The sequence below is a fragment of the Hemitrygon akajei genome, chromosome 10 (assembly GCF_048418815.1).
Source record: "Hemitrygon akajei chromosome 10, sHemAka1.3, whole genome shotgun sequence".
NCBI classification, from domain to species: domain Eukaryota; kingdom Metazoa; phylum Chordata; class Chondrichthyes; order Myliobatiformes; family Dasyatidae; genus Hemitrygon; species Hemitrygon akajei.
In genome coordinates, this window is record NC_133133.1 from 170,369,325 (window position 1) to 170,388,169 (window position 18,845).

Below are 18,845 nucleotides of genomic sequence, written 5' to 3' on the forward strand. Positions count from 1 at the left end.
TGTCAGCATCTTCCAGACTTCTGCGCTTGAACATGACAGTGAAGGACAGAGTAGGTGTAGGCCAATTTCACTTTTGGCTCCACTCTGGATTTGCTACTGGCTCCTGAAGGAAGGCACTGAACTGAGGGGCCAAATAATGGGTCCACGACAGTGTAGCGGTTAGCATGACTCTCAGAGTTTAGAGTTCACTTCCGACACAGTTCGGTGGGGAGTCTCTGTATGTCCACCCTGTGAAATGCGTGGGTTTCCACCGGGTGCTCCAGTTTCCTCCCACAATCCAAAAGTAGGTAGATCAATTGGTCATTGTAAATTGTTCCATGATTAGGTTAGGGTTAATCGGCTTCTGGGGTTACTGGAAATGGCTCAAAGAGCCAGGACAGCCTACTCCGCGCAGTATCTCAATAATAAATAAACTTTGCAAACACAAGGAATTCTGCAGATGCTGGAAATTCAAACAACAACACACACAAAATGCTGGTGGAACACAGCAGGCCAGGCAGCATCTATAGGGAGAAGTGCTGTCGACGTTTCGGACCGAGACCCTTCGTCAGGACTAACTGAAAGGAAAGATACTAAGAGATTTGAAAGTAGGAGGGGGAGGGGGAAATGCGAAATGATAGAAGAAGACTGGAGGGGATGGGGTGAAGCTGAGAGCTGGAAAGGTGATTGGCAAAAGTGATACAGAGCTGGAGAAGGGAAAGGATCATGGGATGGGAGGCCTATGGAGAAAGAAAGGCGGGGGGAGCACCAGAGGGAGATGGAGAACAGGCAGAGTGATGGGCAGAGAGAGAAAAAAAACAAACTAAATCTGTCAGGGATGGGGTAAGAAGGGGAGGAGGGGCATTAACGGAAGTTAGAGAAGTCAATGTTCATGCCATCAAGTTGGAGGCTACCCAGCCGGTGTATAAGGTGTTGTTCCTCCAACCTGAGTGTGGCTTCATCTTGACAGTAGAGGAGGCCATGGATAGATATATCAGAATGGGAATGGGACGTGTAATTAAAATGTGTGGCCACTGGGAGATCCTGCTTTTTCTGGCGGACTGAGCGTAGGTGTTCAGCGAAATGGTCTCCCAGTGTGCGTTGGGTCTCACCAATATATAAAAGGCCACACCGGGAGCACCGGACGCAGTATACCACACCAGCCGACTCACAGGTGAAATGTCGCCTCACCTGGAAGGACTGTCTGGGGCCCTGAATGGTGGTGAGGGAGGAAGTGTAAGGGTAGGCGTAGCACTTGTTCTGTTTACAAGGATAAGTGCCAGGAGGGAGATCGGTGGGAAGGGATGGGGGGGGGGACGAGCGGACAAGGGAGTCGCGTAGGGAGCGATCCCTGCGGAAAGCAGAAAGAGGGGGGAGGTAAAGATGTGCTTTTCACTTTGCACTTGGTTTCTCAGGCTTATGCCAACTACAGCTGGTGCATTAAGTACAGTCATATTCTTTTCAATGGATCTCATACAGTATACTAAAAAGGCAAGTGAATACATTTTTTTTTAAAGTATTGGAACTAATTTACTTAAGGCATTTTAAGCTGATTTTTAAAAAATACTTCACTAAAATTTTAAAATTATAACTATTTCAATGTCTGTCATCTGTTTCTACATGTCAGTAGGTTATCTATTGGTGGTCCCTGGGAAACTCCTTAGTTTGTACTTTGTTGACAAGTGACGGGGTATAAATACCACCGGACTAGACCTGCCCAGGCATCATCCCTAATGAAGCTGGTAGAGTTTGTCATCAAAACATCGGTTAAAATCAATACCTGTAGCAGGTTGGAAGCCCGAGAAGAGGTTATTAGACAAGATGGTATTCAGAAACTATTTCCCAAGCCATGTCTGACTACAAAACAGCCAGAGGAGGTGTCAGCCACTCTTACATTACTTACAAGCAAATGAGTCATTGTGATTTTCAACTAAAAATCAAATTGACTGAACCAAGTGTTGCTAAGTTCGAAGTAAATGTATTATCAAAGTACACATAGACAACCCTGATCATACTCAATAAATCCAATAGCCATTACAGAATCAATGAAAGACACACCCAACAGGGCGGACAACCAGTGTGCAAAAGACAATAAATAATAATAATAATAATAAATAAATATAGCAATAAATACTGAGAACATGAGATGAAGAGTCCTTAAAAGTGAATCCATATGTTACTGGAACAGTTCCCAGCCCAGGAAATCAGATTTCCTGCTGTTAATTCCTCTGAGAAAGCACCTTATACTGATTGTTCACTTTCGGTTAGACCTTCTGTCAAATATATACCACTTACCTTCTGCTGATATTCACGTCAGCCATAATCACACTGTCAATGTGCAGCAACCCCCACTGAACTGTTCTTATCTTTAACCTTGGCGTTATACGGAAGCAAAGAGAAAGATGTCAGGGATTAATCTGTGTTCCCACAACCAATTCACTCACTTTCAAGGACTCTTCATCTCATGTTCTCATTATTTATTGCTATTTATTTATATTTGCAGTTGCGCAGTTTGTTTTCTTCTGCTCTCTGTTTGAACACCCCAGTTGGGCAGTCTTTCATTGATTCTGTTACAGTTATAATTCTAAAGATTTACTGAGTATGCCCACAAGAAAATGAATCTCTGGGTTGCATGTGGTGACATTATATGTACTTTGATAATAAATTTACTTTGAACTTCTGTCTACACTCTGGGACTTAAGTGCAGATGTCAGAGGATTCTGCAACAGCCTTTCATGAAACAAGTACAGGCTGACAACTTCTAAAGAGATGAACTGTATATCCATCTTGTTTCTGTGGTTTGATATTTTACAGCTTATAAAATCTAATGTTATACTAAATGGAGTTGGTGCTTTTTACGCATGGAATGCCATAATGCCAGGGTCTGGACAATGGGCTAAGTGTGACAGCAGGAAGTGAAGAAGATGTGTGGAATAATGAATACATAGTGGTTAGCACAACACTTTACAGTACAGGCGACTCAGGTTCAAATCCCGCCATTGCCTGTAAGGAGTTTGTACAGTCCATCCCCTCCCCCCGTGACCACATGGGTTTTCTTCGGGTGTTCGGGTTTCCACCCACAGTTCAAAGACCTACTGGTTGTTAGGTTAATTGGTCATTGTAAGTTGTGCCATGATTAGGCTAGGATTAAATCTGGGGATGGCTGGGTGGTGCAACTCTAAAGGCCGGAAGGGCCTGTCCATGCTGTATCCTAATAAGTAAATAACCATGTATGGGCGTGCTTGGCAAACATGGAAAGGGAAAGGGATTTGGGTGTGATATTAGACCATTCACAAAGAGTACACAGATGTGTGTGAAGATGTTTAACAAGGGAATTCAAGCTTGTATAATTGCTTATGTTTTAAAGAAAGACAATTCTAAGACAATTTAGGCTTTTTTTTGCACAGATAATTAGAAAAAGAGAGACCTTGCATTAAAGATAGCACTAGCAAATTTCATCTCTCATCTGCTCAATCGAACAGAAAGTCCACTATTAATCTTGGCTTTCATGTATATCAGTGGCCTGGATTTTGCATTGAATGATTCTGGTTATTGGAATAATTTACTGTCATGTTTGAAAGAGCAACAGAATCACAGCCACATACCCCGGTGCCTGTATAATCGATGTTATATTCAATTGTGTCCAGCGGTATGTGGAATAGCAAATGATGCCACAGTAAATGGAAAGACTGGTGCTCTTTCAACAGGAGAAGGGTGTTGATATAACTGCTTCATCGAGCACCTCCGCACCATCTGCCACAAACAGGACTTCCCCATGGCCAAACATTTTAATTCCCATTCCCATTCCTGTTCTGACATGCTGATCCACGGCCTCCTTCTGTGCCAAGATGAGGCCACCCTCAGGGTGGAGGGGCACCCTGGGTTCCTCTGACCTGATGGCATGAATGTCGATTTCTCCTTCTGGTGAACAAATTCACCCCCCTCCTCCTTTTCCACCCACCTGGCTTCACCTATCACCTTCCAACTAGCCTCCTCCTCCCCCTTTTATCCTGGCATCTTCGCCCTTTCTTCTCATTCCTGAAGAAGGTGAGCCTGAAACATCGACTGTTTACACCTTTCCATTGATGCTGCCTGACCTGCTGAGTTCCTCCAGCGTTTTGTGTGTGTTGCTCCTGATGTATCTGCCGTCCTACCTAGTGGCGTGGAGTAGTTTTCACACACTGGCAAGAAAAGAAGAATGATTCCATGTGGAAGATGAAAATAGTGAGTCAAACATTTCCCAGAACATTGACTCCAGTGACTGTATCCCCTCATCTGTCTCCAACTAAGTCATACTACAATTGTGGCACAGTGCCTAACACTGATGTCATCATGAGCAGATTAGCAGAATTCAGCACAAGCTCTTGAAGCAGGAAGCAACTATATCTGTGTAATTTTAGCAATAGTAACTTGGATTAGTTTAGGAGAAAGTGCATCTAAATTAGAGCTTTGCAAGCTATTGGTTTTGAGGAGGAGGGGAGTGATGGGGAGATTAAGGGCAGGCGAGGTGGGGAGGAGAGGGAGAAGCTGAAAGAAGGGAAATTGAGGGAGATGGAAGAGAGTAGGAAGATGAGGGAAGTGGGATGTGGGTGAATGCTGGGGGTTGAAGGTGAGCAGAGCAGGTTGAGTACAGATGATATAATGGAGGGGTAGGGAAGTGGAGGGGGTTAGGGATTTTGAGCACTGCAGCCAAAAACAGGCTACTTAGCCCATTTAGTCTGTGCCAAACTTACTCTGCCTAGTCCCATCGACCCACATCTGGACCATAACACTCCATACCCTTTCCACCCATGTACCTATCCAATCTTCCCTTAAATATTTCAATCAAACGTCCACTGGCAGCTCATTCTAAACTTGCACCACCCTCTGAGAGAAGAAGCTCCCCCTCTGGTTCCCCTTAAACATTTTGCCCTTCACCGGGAGTTCTTGTTCCCCCCAACCTCAGTGGGAGAAGCCTGCTTGCATTAACCCCCTCTATACCCCTCACAATTTAGTATACCTCTTTCAAATCTCCCCTCATTCTCCTACACTGCAGGGAATAAAGTCCTAAGCTATTCACTCATTCCCTATACCTCTGGCCCTCTAGTCTTGGCAACCTCGTCTTGCACTCATTGATATTTTGAATCAGAGGGAAGGGGGATTTTGTGGGGGGGGGGGGGGAAACAGGATTGGTAAGCAGAATGGGGAGATGTAGTGATTGAGGTGAAATATGGACTATATTTTGGGTTGTGGATCAAACAGGATTGGTGGGCAGAGTAAGAATACTGAAAGGTGAAATTGATGAAGATGGATGATGGAGACACAAATTGGAAACAGTCCATTCAGCCCATCTTGCCCACACCAACCGGGATGCACCTTCAGTATTGACCCCATCTCCCAGTGCTATTGGAAATGAACACAATCCCATTGGTGAAACAGGATCTGCCTTTGACAAAGCCATGTTGGATATCTCAGATTAGTTTTTACCGTATCAAGTGATCATTAACCCTCTCCCTCTGAATTTTTCCAGCACCTCCCCAGTGTTAGGGGTAAAGAAGGTCACTGAGAAGAAGGTGGAGATTAATGAGTGGGTTGGGTTTGTTGAGAAGGGAGTAGTGAGTGGCTGGCTGGGAAGCAGGAAGTGTGAGTAGGGGGAAACGGAGAGGGTTTTGTAAGCAGTATGTCTGATGGAAGGGGAAGTGATGGGAGTTGGAGTTACCAAAAGCGAGGAATGATGAGGTGACGGTGCTAGGGAAAGCAATGGGAGACAGGTGAAAGGAGAAGGAGGGAGGAGGGATTTAGGAATGGTGAGATGTTAAGGGGAGCATTGTTTCTCTTCAACTTTGTGTTAATGTTGTATCAGAGGCCTTGAATGCAGAAAACTCTGAAGTTCGCTTGTGACAAACATGAGAAAATCTGCCGATGCTGGAAATCCGAGCAACACACACAAAATGCTGGAGGAACTCAGTAGGCCAGGCAGCATCTGTGGAAAAGAGTACAGTCGACATTTCAGGCCGAGACCCTTCAGCAGGACGCTTCACTTGTGTATAGTTTACAACAGTCATTGTAACCTTTCTCCAGGGTATAACCCCTGTGATCTGAAGGACTGGTGGTATCTATCATCAGAATGGTTTGTGATTTAGAGGGAAACATGGAGGTGATGTGGTTCCCAAGTGTCTGAAGTCCTTGTGGACCTTGGTGACAGACACTGCTGTTCTGCGAAATGACGTTGGAAAAGCTTAGGTGAATAATTAGAAATGGTGCTTTCTGCTGCTACTGTGTACTGAGAAGGGAATTTACGGCTTCCATCGGTTTCTTTGTTTCGGGGCTGTCTGTGGGGAAGATGAATTTCAGGGTTGTATAACAACTTTGATAATAAATGTACTTTGAACCTTTGAATGCTTGGGGTGGATAATGTAGTGCCTGTCGAGAAAGCTGTTTTATCCTCTATGGTATTCAGCTTGTGGAGAGTTGTTGGAGATGAATTCATCCAGATAAGTGGAGATAGTTCCATTCTGTCCTGGCTTCTGCCTTGTGAATAGTGGAAAGACCGTGAAGAGAGGTGGTGTGAAGAGGTGCCTTTACCCAGCCGTCAACTTTGTCCTTGTATTTATATGGCTAGGTCTGTTGAATTTTTGCTCAGTGATAACCCTAAGGCTAAAATGGTTGGCAATTTGGCAATTGCATTTAGGGGTGCATGTTTTGACAGTCCGGTTGGAAGTAGCCATTGCTTGGTCTTTGCAGTAAATGGCATGAATGTTATCAGTGACTTATCAGCACAAGACTGTTTGCTATGCAGCACGTAGCTGAAGGCTGGCTTCTCTTATGATGAGGATCTTAGGAAAAAGTTTGAGTGAAGCTTCAGCCCTGACTATAGTGCTCACACACTGCATCCCATCATTGTTGAAGATGGGGATATACCTGGAGCCATCTTCGCCCATTCATTGTTTAATTATCGACCGTGTCGAAACAACTGAACCTGATACCTGGACGATGATTTAAGTGCTGTGCTGAGTGGGAAAGGTCGGGTACAGGATGAATTGAGGCGGGGGGTGATTCAGGTCCCAGAACATTCGAAGCAACTAACTCTGATATCTGGACATCGATTTAGGAGCCAAGCCAGATTGAAAAGATCAGGATGTCGGGACTGGAGGCAAGGGTCAGGCTAGTTCAGCTCGTTGTTCTGCTATGAGTCTGAGACTAAGAGTCTGCGGGCAGACTGTCGTTGTGTCAGAATGCTATTTACTTGCGTTTATTGTTTACATGTTTTTTTCTCTCTCTGCAAATTTTTTATGGTTTTTCTGGGGTTTCTTTGTTTTGTGGCTTCCTGTAAGGAGATGAATGTCAAGGTTATATAATGTATACATACTTTGATAATAAATCTACTTTGAATTTTGAACTTTGTAGTCACTGTTTCTAAGACTGCAGAGATTTGATGGTAAAGTTATTTAATTTGCTGTTGGGCGCATACATAGTCTTGTGCTGAATCTACACCAGGCTGGTGCGTCATTTTAAAGTCTGACGATGCTTCCAACAGGCCCTCTGTGCTGCTCACAGTACAAGGTCACAATGGCAGCGTGAGGGATGGCTGGGGCCGTGAGGTTACAGGCTGTAGAAAGGGATACCTTTTCTGCTGATGATGATGGTTCTCGGGTGATCAGATTTGTTCTGAGTCTCTCTCACTGAGCACAATGATAGTACCACACAACACACACAATGGAGGGTCCCCTCAGTAGGATATCCACCCTACTATTACAGATGTCTGCAAACTTTACAAAATCCTTCAGTGAGATTTAGCTACAGCGCTGTTATAGTTTATAAAGCATTTGGAACCCCTTTATTCCCTGAGTAGTGGCTTGTTCAAAGTTCATTTTAAATTTTATTATCAAATTGTAAATATGTCATCATATACAATCCTGAGATTCATTTTCCTGCGGGCATACTCAGCAAATGTATAGAATAGTAACTATAACAGAATCAGTGAAGGATCAATCAGAAGACAACAAACTGTGCCAATGCAAATACAAACAAATAGCAATAAATAACAAAAACTTGAGGTAACAAGATACAAAGTACTTAAAGTGAGATCGCGGGATGTGGGAACATCTCGATAAATGGACAAGTGAGTGTAGTTATCCCCTTTTGTTCAAGGTTTTGGGGTTGTCCATTGGATTGTTTCAGAGTAGACACTGGAGAGTTGAAGACCGGATAATTTCCCTAATGAATGAGCCATCTGCAGTGCCAGTGTGTGGGGTCTGAGTTGTGGGTTTAACATTGCCTGACCACTGGTTGGTAAGGTTGAGCACCATTTTGATTCTGAAGCCACAACAGTAATTAAAAGCAATGAAAATCTACATTTAGAAGTCGATATCTCAGAGACTTCGCTGGGCAGCAGTGACGGAGGGGAGAGAGGGACCATTGTCACTGGCTTCAGCCTTGCTGGACCAACGAGGTAGAATAGAGCACTGCCCTTCCTGTCTGTGATGCTTTAACAGTCCATAAGGCCATAAGATATAAGAGCAGGATTAGGCCATTTCACCAGTCAAGTCTGCTCTGCCATTTCATGCTGCCTGATCCATTCCCATCTCAGCCCCAGTCTCCTGCCTTCCCCCCCCCATATCCATTCATGCCCTGACTACTCAAGAATCTATCAACCTCTGCCTTAATTATACCCAATGAATTAGCCTCCACAGTCACTAATGACAATGAACTTCACTGATTCACCACTCTCTGGCTAAAGAAATTCCTCCTCATTGCCATTGTAAAAGGATCCCCCCTCTATTCTGAGACTGTGTCCTCTGGTCCTAGACTCTCCCACCATAGGAAACATCCTCTCCACATCCAGTCTATCAACATTCAATAGGTCTTTCAACAGTCAATAGGTTTCGATGAGGTCACCCCTCATTCTTCTGAATTCCAGTGATTACAGGACCAGACCATCAAACACTCCTCATAAGACAAGCCGTTCAATCCTGGAATTATTTTCATGAACCTCCTTTGAACCCTTTCCAGTGTCAGCACATCCTTTCTAAGATAAGGGGCCCAAAACTGCTCACAATACTCCAAGTGAGCCTCACCAGTGCTTTGAAAAGCCTCAACATTACATCAACATTCCAGCAGAGGTGGTGCAATTTGGCCCACTTAGTGACAAAAAGGATAGAAAAAATTTTAACATTTCCTACCTCAACAGCTTTGTTCCTTTGTTGTCATTAATTACACAGTAACAGAGACCAATGAGTTGCCAGCACATATGAAGATCTTCACCAGCTTGAGTTTGATGAGGAAGCGGTTAACTGGGCTGTGGCAGTGGGGAATAACTAATTCAACCATCAGCTCTCATTGGTGATTGATACGTGATGGCCTTTAAGATCTGTCCTTCCTTTTCAAAAGGAAATGTCTACAACATAAAACGAGAGGGTTGGGCAGATGTTAGAATTGTGGATAAATGTATTTAAGCAAAAATGACCTCAATCAATTTGAAAGGGCTTTTCACCCACTCAAATTCAGGTCTGAAGTATCTCCTCCCATCTGCCTTGTGGTTATTCTGCTGTTTTTTATTGTTTAAACTGTCCCGATAAAATTTCTGAGAATATTTTATGTTATGGAATCTGCTAACAAATCTCAAATCACTCAGTACCAATTATTGCCTTTCCATAATTCTGTTACTGTGTACAAAACAGAGCACTTGATCAAATTGAGGATTTTTAAAGTGTGCCAGTATGTGGAGTGTTGTGATTTGATACACAGATACACCCAGTTGTCACATTATTAGGTACATCTTTCAACCTGGTGTGGTCTTCTGCTGCTGTAGCCCATCCTCATCAAAGTTTGACATGTTGTGTGTTAAGAGATGCTCTTCTGTACACCACAATTGTAACGCATGATTAGTTGAGTTACTTTTGCCTTCCTGTCAGTTTGAAATCTAATTTCCCTCATTAACAAGGCATTTTTGCCCTGGGAACTGCCATTCTCTGGATAATTTCTTTTGTGTTTTGTATCATTCTCTGTTAACTCTGGAGTATGTTATGCATGAAAATTCCAGGAGATCAGCAGTTTCTGAGATACTCAAACCATCCCATCTGGCACCAACAATCATCGTACGGTCAAAGGTATTTAGATCACATTTCCTCCCCATTCTGATGTTTGGTCTGAACAACAACTGAACCTCTTGACCATGTCTGCATACATTTATGTATTGAGTTAATGCCACATGATTGGCTGATTAGATATTTGTATTAACAAGCAAGTGTAGAGGTGTACCTAACAAAGTGGCTACTGTGTGTAAGCTAGAATGACTGAATACGCTCGGTGGGTGGAAATAGTACCCAGAAATTTGGTGATAATAATCAGCATAGGTCTCCTAACCGGTCAGTTGCAGAGGGCGTTGGCCTTTGGAAAACTGATCTGGAAAAGCTTGCGTTCAGTATCAGGCTTGTGCTGAATTATCAAACCTCAGGCAATGTGACAACCAGTTTGGTATAATGACCTCATATATTTTTGGCCAAGGAGGAGACAAAATATTAGTCTTAGCTTTTATTGCCAGTACATCTTTGAGGATTGTGTGGACATTAGATAAATACGTTTCTTCTGAGTATCTTAAGACCCTAAAATATAGGAGCAGAATGAGGCCATTTGGCCCATCCAGTCAGCTCCGCCGTTTCATCATAGCTGATCCAGTTTTCCTCACATCCCCAATCTCCTGCTTTCTTGTATGAGATAGAAATAAATTACAAACCAACTATTAATAAATTTATGATGATTAGATTCATATAACTCCCAGAGAAAATTCACCTTCTCCTTTTTCCCAAACCTTGTACTAGAGCTTAGAATCAAACTCCACAATCAAATAGCCATTGAAAGCATGTAGATAGGTGAAAATGACTCTTTGCCAACGTGCTGTTCATCGCTTATTATCCTAACACAATTTTGTCAGCAGATGAGGGTTAAATGTGGGAATTCAAAAATAATCAAGGAAGGAAGATCTATTCACATTTGTTAGTTCCAAAGAGGTGCCATGATGAACACAGAACAACTAGAAGAATAAGCAGTTAGAAGACTGGAAGGTGGAAGAAACATTTGTTCAGTGTGAATGCTGGGTTCCTTGATGGGTTACATAAATCTGGTTTGCATTTCCTTGAACTTGGAAGATTGAGTGATCTGCTCTTCAAAAAATAGGCTAGGTGCAGAGATTGTGAAATTTATTGGAGGGATTACTGGGAGACAGAGTCGACCTGAATTTTGAAAAGCAGTGACTGCACGATTGAGTTATTTGAAGAGGTGACCAAAAGCATTGATGAGGCAAGGCAATAGTCATTGTCTATGTGAAGTTCAGCAAGGCCTTTGACAAGGTCCCCCGTGGTAGACCGGTTCAGAAGGTTAGATCACATGGGATCTAACATAGGAACAGAATTAGGAACAGGATTAAGACATAGGAACAGAATTAGGCCCTTCAGCCAATTGAGCCTATTCCGTCATTCCATCATGGCTGATGTATTATCCCTCTCAACCCCAAACTCATGCCTTCTCTCTGTAACCTTTGACAACTGCATACAAAATTAGCTTGGTGACAGGAGTCAGAGTGTGGTAATGGAAGGTTGTTCTTCAGATCGGAGGCCAGAAAATGCTGGAGATCCCCAGCTGTTTATCATCTGTATTAACAGCTTGAGTGGTCAGTAAATCTGCACATGACATTAAATTGGAAGGGTGACCTTATAGAGGTTTATAAATGGAGAGCGAAGAAGTTTATAAGACACTAGTCAGGCCACACTTGGAGTAATGTCAACAGTTTTGAGCCCCGTATTTCAGAAAGGATGTGTTGTCATTGGAGAGAGTCCAGAGGAGGTTTTATGAGGATAATTCTGGGAATGAAGGGATAATTCTGAGAAATTAGAAGAAATGTGGGGAAACACTGAATGTTGAAAGAACCAGAGAGGGTGGATGTGTAGAGGGTGTTTCTTATGGTGGGTGTATCCAGAACTGGAGGGCACAGCCTCAAAATTGAGGGGCGACCTTTTAGAATAGAGGTAAGGAGGAACTTTTTTAGCCAGAGAGTGGTGAATCTGTGGAATGCTCTGCCACAGACTGTGGTGGAGGCCAAGTCCGTGGGTATATTTAAGGTGGAAGTTGATAGTTTCCTGATTGGTCAGGGCATCAAAGGATATGGTGAGCAGGCAGGTGTACGGGGTTGAGTGGGATCTGTGATCAGACATGACAGAATGGTGGAGCAGACTTGATGGGCTGAATGGCTTAGTTCTGCTCCTATGTCTTATGGTCTTACGGTCTTTATCTAAGATTATAACAGGATCTAGAAAACTGGAGAAGTGAACCAAGGAATTTAACTCAGACAAGTGTGGACCATTACATTTTGGGAAGTTTTGGAGCAAAGGAGGATGAGCGATGACTTGATAGAGGTGTATAAGATCTTAAGAGGCACAGACAGAGTTAACAGCCAGCGCCTTTTTCCCAGAGCACCATTGGCTAATACCACAGCACATCCTTTTAAGGTGAGTGGAAGAAAGTTTAAGGAAGATGTCGGACACAGAGAGTAGGAAGTGCCTAGAATGCATTGCCAGGGAGAGCGCTTGAGGCTGATTCATGAGAGACATTTAAGAGGCTCTTACCTCAGCACATGGATGGAAGTAAAATGGAGTCCTATGAGCTATGTTGGAGGGAGAGGTTGTATTGATCATGGAGTAAGTTTATATAGGTCAGCACATAAAACAGGGCAGGGCCTGGAGAGTTTGTTGACTGGAAAATCCTCTGGCTACAAGTACGTTGTTCGTTGAATGCAGGTTGATAGACCATAAAACCATGAGATATAGGAGCAGAATCAGGCCATTGAGTCTGCTCCACCATTTCATCATGGCTGATCCATTTCCCTCTCAACCCCAATCTCCTGCCTTTTCCCTGTATCCCTTCATACCCCGACTAATCTATCAATGTCTGCCTTAAAGATACCCAGTGAGTTCACCTCCACAGCCTCCTGTGGCAGCAAATTCCACACATTCACCACTCTCTGACTAAAGAAATGCCATCTCATCTCTATTCTAAATGGATGTCCCTCTATTCTGAAGCTGTGCCCTCTGGTCCAAGACACACCCACCATAGGTTACATCCTCTTAACATCCACTCTTTTGAAGCCTTTCAACTTCCAATAGATTTCAATGAGATTTCCCCTCATTCTACTGAATTCTAATGAGAACAGGGCTAGAACCATCAAACGCTCCTCATACGATAAGCCTTTCAATCCTAGAATCATTTTCGTGAACCTCCTTTGAATCCTTTCTGTCAGCACATCCTTTCTTAGCTAAGGGGCCCAAAACTGTTCATAATCCTCCAAGTGAGACCTCATCAATGCCTTCTAAAACATTACATTACATGCTTGCTTTTATATTCTCATCCTTTCAAAGTGAATATGAATATTGCATTTACCTTCCTCACCACTGACTTAACTTGCAAATTGACCTTCAAGGGATTCTGCAAGAGGACTCCCAAGTCCCTTTGCACCTCCAATTTGTTAAAATTTTCTCCCCATTTAGAAAATAGTCTGTGCTTTTATTTCTTCTACCAAAGTGCATGACCATGCACTTCATGGTGCTGAAGAAGGCTTTTGGTATGCTTGCCTTCACTGGTCATGGCATTGAGTACAAGAGTAGGGGCATCACATTATGGCTGTACAAGATGTTGGTGTGACCACACTTGTAGCATTGTGTGTATTTCTGCTTCTCCATCTATAGGAAGAATGCCATTAAACTGGAAAGGATGCAGAAAGGATTCACAAGGATGTGACTGGGACTAAATGGTTGGAGTTATAAGGCGAGACTGGATAAGCTGGCGTTGTTCTCCAAAGAGTTTTGAAGGCTGAAGGTTGATCTTATAGAGCTTTATTAAATCATAGATGGTGGACAGTCACAGTCGTTTTCTCCACTAGGTGGATCTAAAACTAGAGGGCAGAGTCTTACAGTGAGAATGGAAATATTTAAAGAGGACCTGAAAGTCAATATTTTCACAGTGAGGGTGGTGGGTATCTAACATCACATCAGGTACAATCATCGTCATCATCCTTATGTGCCGTGTTGTATGATAAGGCTAATCATGGGCTTTCCGTGACCATGATTGTTCCTGGCAAATTTTTTTACAGAATTGGTTTGCCATTGCTTTCTTCTGGGCAGTGTCTTCACAGACAGGTGACCCCAGCCATTATCAATACTCTCCAGAGATTGTCTGCCTGGTGTTAGTAATCGTTTAACCAGCTGCCCATATGACTGTCCACCAGCTGATCTCATGGCTTCACGTGATCCTGATGGTGGTGGGGGGGTGTGGGGGCTAAGCAGGTGTAGAGTACCCTCCTGCTTCAAATTATCCACCATTGTCCCTGTGCCAAAAAAGACCAAGTTAACATGCCTGAATGACTGGCGTCCTGTCGCACTCACCTCAATAATAAGCTAATGCTTTGAAAGGTTGGTTAAGGATTACATCTGCAGCTTGCTACCACCCACACTGGACCCCCTACAATTCACCTACTGGCACAACCGATCGACAGATGACGCAATAGCCACAGCTCTACACACCGTCCTTACACATCTGGAGAAGAAGGATGCTTATGTGAGAATTCTGTTATTGGACTACAGTTCAGCATTCAAGACCATAGCTCCATCCAGGTTTGACAAGAAGTTCAGAGACCTCAGTCTTCACTCTGCCTTGTGCAGCTGGATCCTGGGCTTCTTGTCAGATCGTCAGCAGGTTGTAAGAGTGGGCTCACTCACCTCCAACCCTCTGACTCTCAACACAGGAGCCCCTCAGGGCTGTGTACTGAGTCCCGTCCTTTACTCCCTGTATACCCATGACTGTATCACCACCCACAGCTCCAATCTGCTAATTAAATTTGCCAGTGACACTGCATTGATTGGCATTATCTCAAACAATAATGAGGTGGCCTATAGGGAAGAAGTCATCTCTCTGACACAGTGGTGTCTAGAAAACAACCTCTCCCTCAATATTACGACAACAAGGAAGCTGGTTATGGATTACAAGAGGAATGGAGACGGGCTAACCCCTATTGACATTGATAGATCTGGGGTTGAGAGGGTAAACAGCTTCGAGTTCTTCAGCATCCACATCACTGAGGACCTCACATGGTCTGTACACACCAGCTGCGTGGTGAGAAAGGAACAACAGCGCCTCTTTCACCTCAGACGGTTGAGCAAGTTTGGTATGAGCCCCCAAATCCTAAGAACTTTCTACAGGGGCACAATTGAGAGCATCCTGACTGGCTACATCACTGCCTGGTATGGAAACTGTACCTCCCTTAATCGCAGGACTCTGCAGAGAGTGATGCAGACAGCCGAGCACATCCGTAGTTGTGAACTTTCCATGATTCAGTACATTTACAAGGACAGGTGTGTAAAAAGGGTCCATAGGATCATTGGGGACCCAAGTCATCCCAACCACAATCTTCTTGAGCTGTTACCATCCAGGAAGGGGTACTGCAGCATAAAAGCCAGGACCAACAGGCTCTGAGACAGCTTCTTCCACCAGGCCATCAGACTGATGAACTCACGCTGATCTGAGTGTACTCTATATTACATTGACATAGTGATTTATTATAAATTACTATGATTGCACATTGCACATTTAGATGGAGACGTAACGTAAAGATTTTTACTCCTCATGTATGTGAAGGATGTAAGAAATAAAGTCAATTCAATACACCTTGCCCAAGGGTGACTTGCAGGCAGCAGAGGGAAGGAATGCCTTACACCTTCTTTGGCTGAGATACATCTTGACCCTGCCACCCAAGAGAATGATCAAGAGACATTTAGAGAGGTATGTGGATAGGAATGGTTTAGAGGGAGATAGGCCAAACACAGGCAGCTCAGATAAGCAATTTATTATGGAACTGGGCTGCCGATCGGGGCAACATCTAATGAAATGACAGGTTTAAAGGATCATATGGACTGTTAATATTCCCAGGAATCATCTGATATTTTAGAACACACGGGGCGGCATGGTAGTGTAGTGGTTAGCACAACGCTTTACGTTACCAATGACCCGAGTTCAATTCCCTGTAAGGAGTTTGGATGTTCTCTCCATGACCATGTGGGTTTCCTCCGGGTGCTCTGGTTTCCTCCCACAGTTCAAAGATGGACCGATTGGTAGGTTAATTGGTCATTGTAAGTTGTCCCATGATTAGGCTAGGATTAAAATCAGAGAGTCACGGGTGGTGCAACTGGAAGGGCCAGAAGGGCCTCTTCCATGTTGTATCTCAATAAATAATATAAAATAGAACATAGAACAGTACGTCAGAGAAACAGGCCATTCAGGCCATGATGTGGTGCCAAACTAATGATGTTTAATTCCACTAATTCCTTCTGCCTGCACACGTTCCATAAACCTTCCATTCCCTATATAATCATGACTCTATTTCAGATCCTCTTAAATGTCTCTATTGTATGTGCCTCCACCTTGGACCCCCGGCAGCACATTCCAAGCACCCACCACTGTCTGGGTAAATAAAGTTCCCATGTGTAATCAGAGGAGAGTGGGGGGCCAGCATGGTAACAGAGCTGGGCCCTCAACTTCACTGCAGGCTCATTTGCTCTGAGCGTAAGTCAGCAGCCCTCCACCATTCATGCTGAAGTCACCGACGGGACATCATGTAGAAGCAAAAGGGCAGACAGAACTATACTGAAGCTGGCATTAAGGTGGGGAAGGGGTTGTATGTGTTTCTTTGTCCTTTATTGGATTTGTATATTTGGTTTGTATTATTATCTTGCTATGGTTCTATGTTCTTTCATCGTGGTCAAATAGATATCATGATGATCAGCAACAGCGGAAATTATTTGGGACTGATGGCGAGATGTAAACTTCAGATTCTGCTTTTAGAAGTTGGAGTCTTATTAATTGCCCTCTATTGACCAGCTAGATGTTGTGGATCAAAAATGAAAATACATTATGTTTTATAGAATTGATGTTTCTTAAATGTGCATATATCAGGGCAGAGAAATTTTGTCAAATGTTTAGTTATTGGTCTATATGCAACATACAGTTTAATATTAGTCACCAATAATGTACTCTCAATGTCCCGTACATCAAGTTAAAACAATTTGTCATTCCCAAGAGTATTAGTTTAGGATTTGTGTTTGCTCCTCACATTTGCAACAGACTTTTCCAGCTTAATTTTTTTTAAATTTCCACATATTTACAGAATTAGTGCTCCAACTGTGGCCTCCTCTAACTGTTGAAACCCGTTGAAAATTGGGTTACCGCTTCTTTGACCTCCTCCACTCCATCTGCCAAATCGGAACTTCCCAGTGGCCAAACATTTTAATTTCATTTTAACATGTCAGCCCATGGCCTCCTCTTGCCACAATGAGGCTGTCCTCAGGGTGGAGGAGCACCACCTTATATTCCATCTGGGTAGCCTCCTACCTGATGGCATGAATATCAATTTCTCTTTCCAGTAAAAACATCCCTCCTCCTCCCCTCTTTTTCTATTCCCCACTCTGGCCTCTTACCTCTTTTCACCTGCCTGTCACCTCCTCCTTCCCTCTCGCCCCTGGTCCACTCTTCTCTCCTATCAGATTCCTTCTTCTCCAGCCCTTTATCTTACCAAAGCACTAGCTTCACCTGTCACCTTCCAGCTAGTCCTCCTTCCCCTGTACCCACCTTTTTATTCTGGCATATTGCGCCTTCCTTTTCAGAGCTGAAGAAGAGTCTTGGCCCAAAACGTCGACTGTTTATTCTTTTCCACAGATGCTGCCTGACCCGTTGTGTTCCTCGAGATTGTGTGTGTTACTTACAGAATTAGTGTGTCAATTTTTCACATAAGGTTTGTAATCTTTAAAAAAACAGCAATTACAACTCAAAGTAACATTTTGATTACTGTGTAACACTGAATAATGAATAAAGAGCTCCAGTAGAACTAGTGTAATACATAATTGTATTCAAGAAATCAGCCAAGAATAGAATAGAAAGCAAACCAAATTACCTTGATAGATCAGGAAGCATCTGTGGAGGGAAAAGAACGATCAATGTATTGGGTCTGATCTTTCATTGGGATTGAGTTACTGGGAAGATAGCCAGTGCATAAAATTGAGAGGGAGGAGTGAGACAGAAGCTGGTAGGTAGAACTAGATCAGTTAGGAATGATGGAATGATGGAACCAGTTGGGGGTGGAGGAAGTGAATAAAAAAATGAACCTAGATATATAGGAATGTGAGTGATGAGCCCATGAACCGATGTTGAGGATCATAGCAAGTCCAGGTAGAAAATCCAAAGTTCATACCATTGGATTGAAGGCTACAGGCTACTCGGGTGAAATATGAGATGCATTCTTCCAGTTTGCGTTTGGGCTTGTTACGGCAGTGGAGAAGGCCAAGAGCAGTCAGGTCAGTGTGAGAATGGGAAGAGGAGTTGAAAGGACGTGCAGTTGAAAGCCCAAGATGGTCATTGTGGACAGAACTGCGGTTCTCTGCAAAACTGTTTCCTGGTGCATGCTGATTCTCACCAATGTACAGAGCACATTTCGAGCACCAAGTACCATAGACAGGATGGTGGAGATACACTTATGAATCTCTGCCTCACTTGGAAGGGCTTTTTAGGTCCCTGGATGATGGTGAGAAAGGAGATACAGGGGCAGGGACTGCAGGGGAAAGTGCTTCGGGACAGGGAGCCGTGTGTGGGAAGAGATGAATGGACCAGGAGGTCACACAGAGAGTGGTCCCTTTGAACAGAAAAATGGGAGGAGAGCGGGAGGTATGGTTTGTGATGGGTTCCCATCAGAACTGTTGGAAGTGGATGATGGCAGCGATAATACCACATAATGTCAAAGGTACGTAGTTAGGCTCAGCCTTGTTGAAAGTCGCCTTTTCCTGGCATCTTTCTGG

At 43.6% G+C, this 18,845-nt stretch overlaps 1 protein-coding gene across 2 annotated transcripts in view; it reads left to right on the forward strand.

Moving 5' to 3' along the window:
- Positions 1-18,845, forward strand: part of ptprr (protein tyrosine phosphatase receptor type R) — a 264,810-nt gene that overhangs the window by 181,121 nt on the left and 64,844 nt on the right. The window lies entirely within an intron of this gene.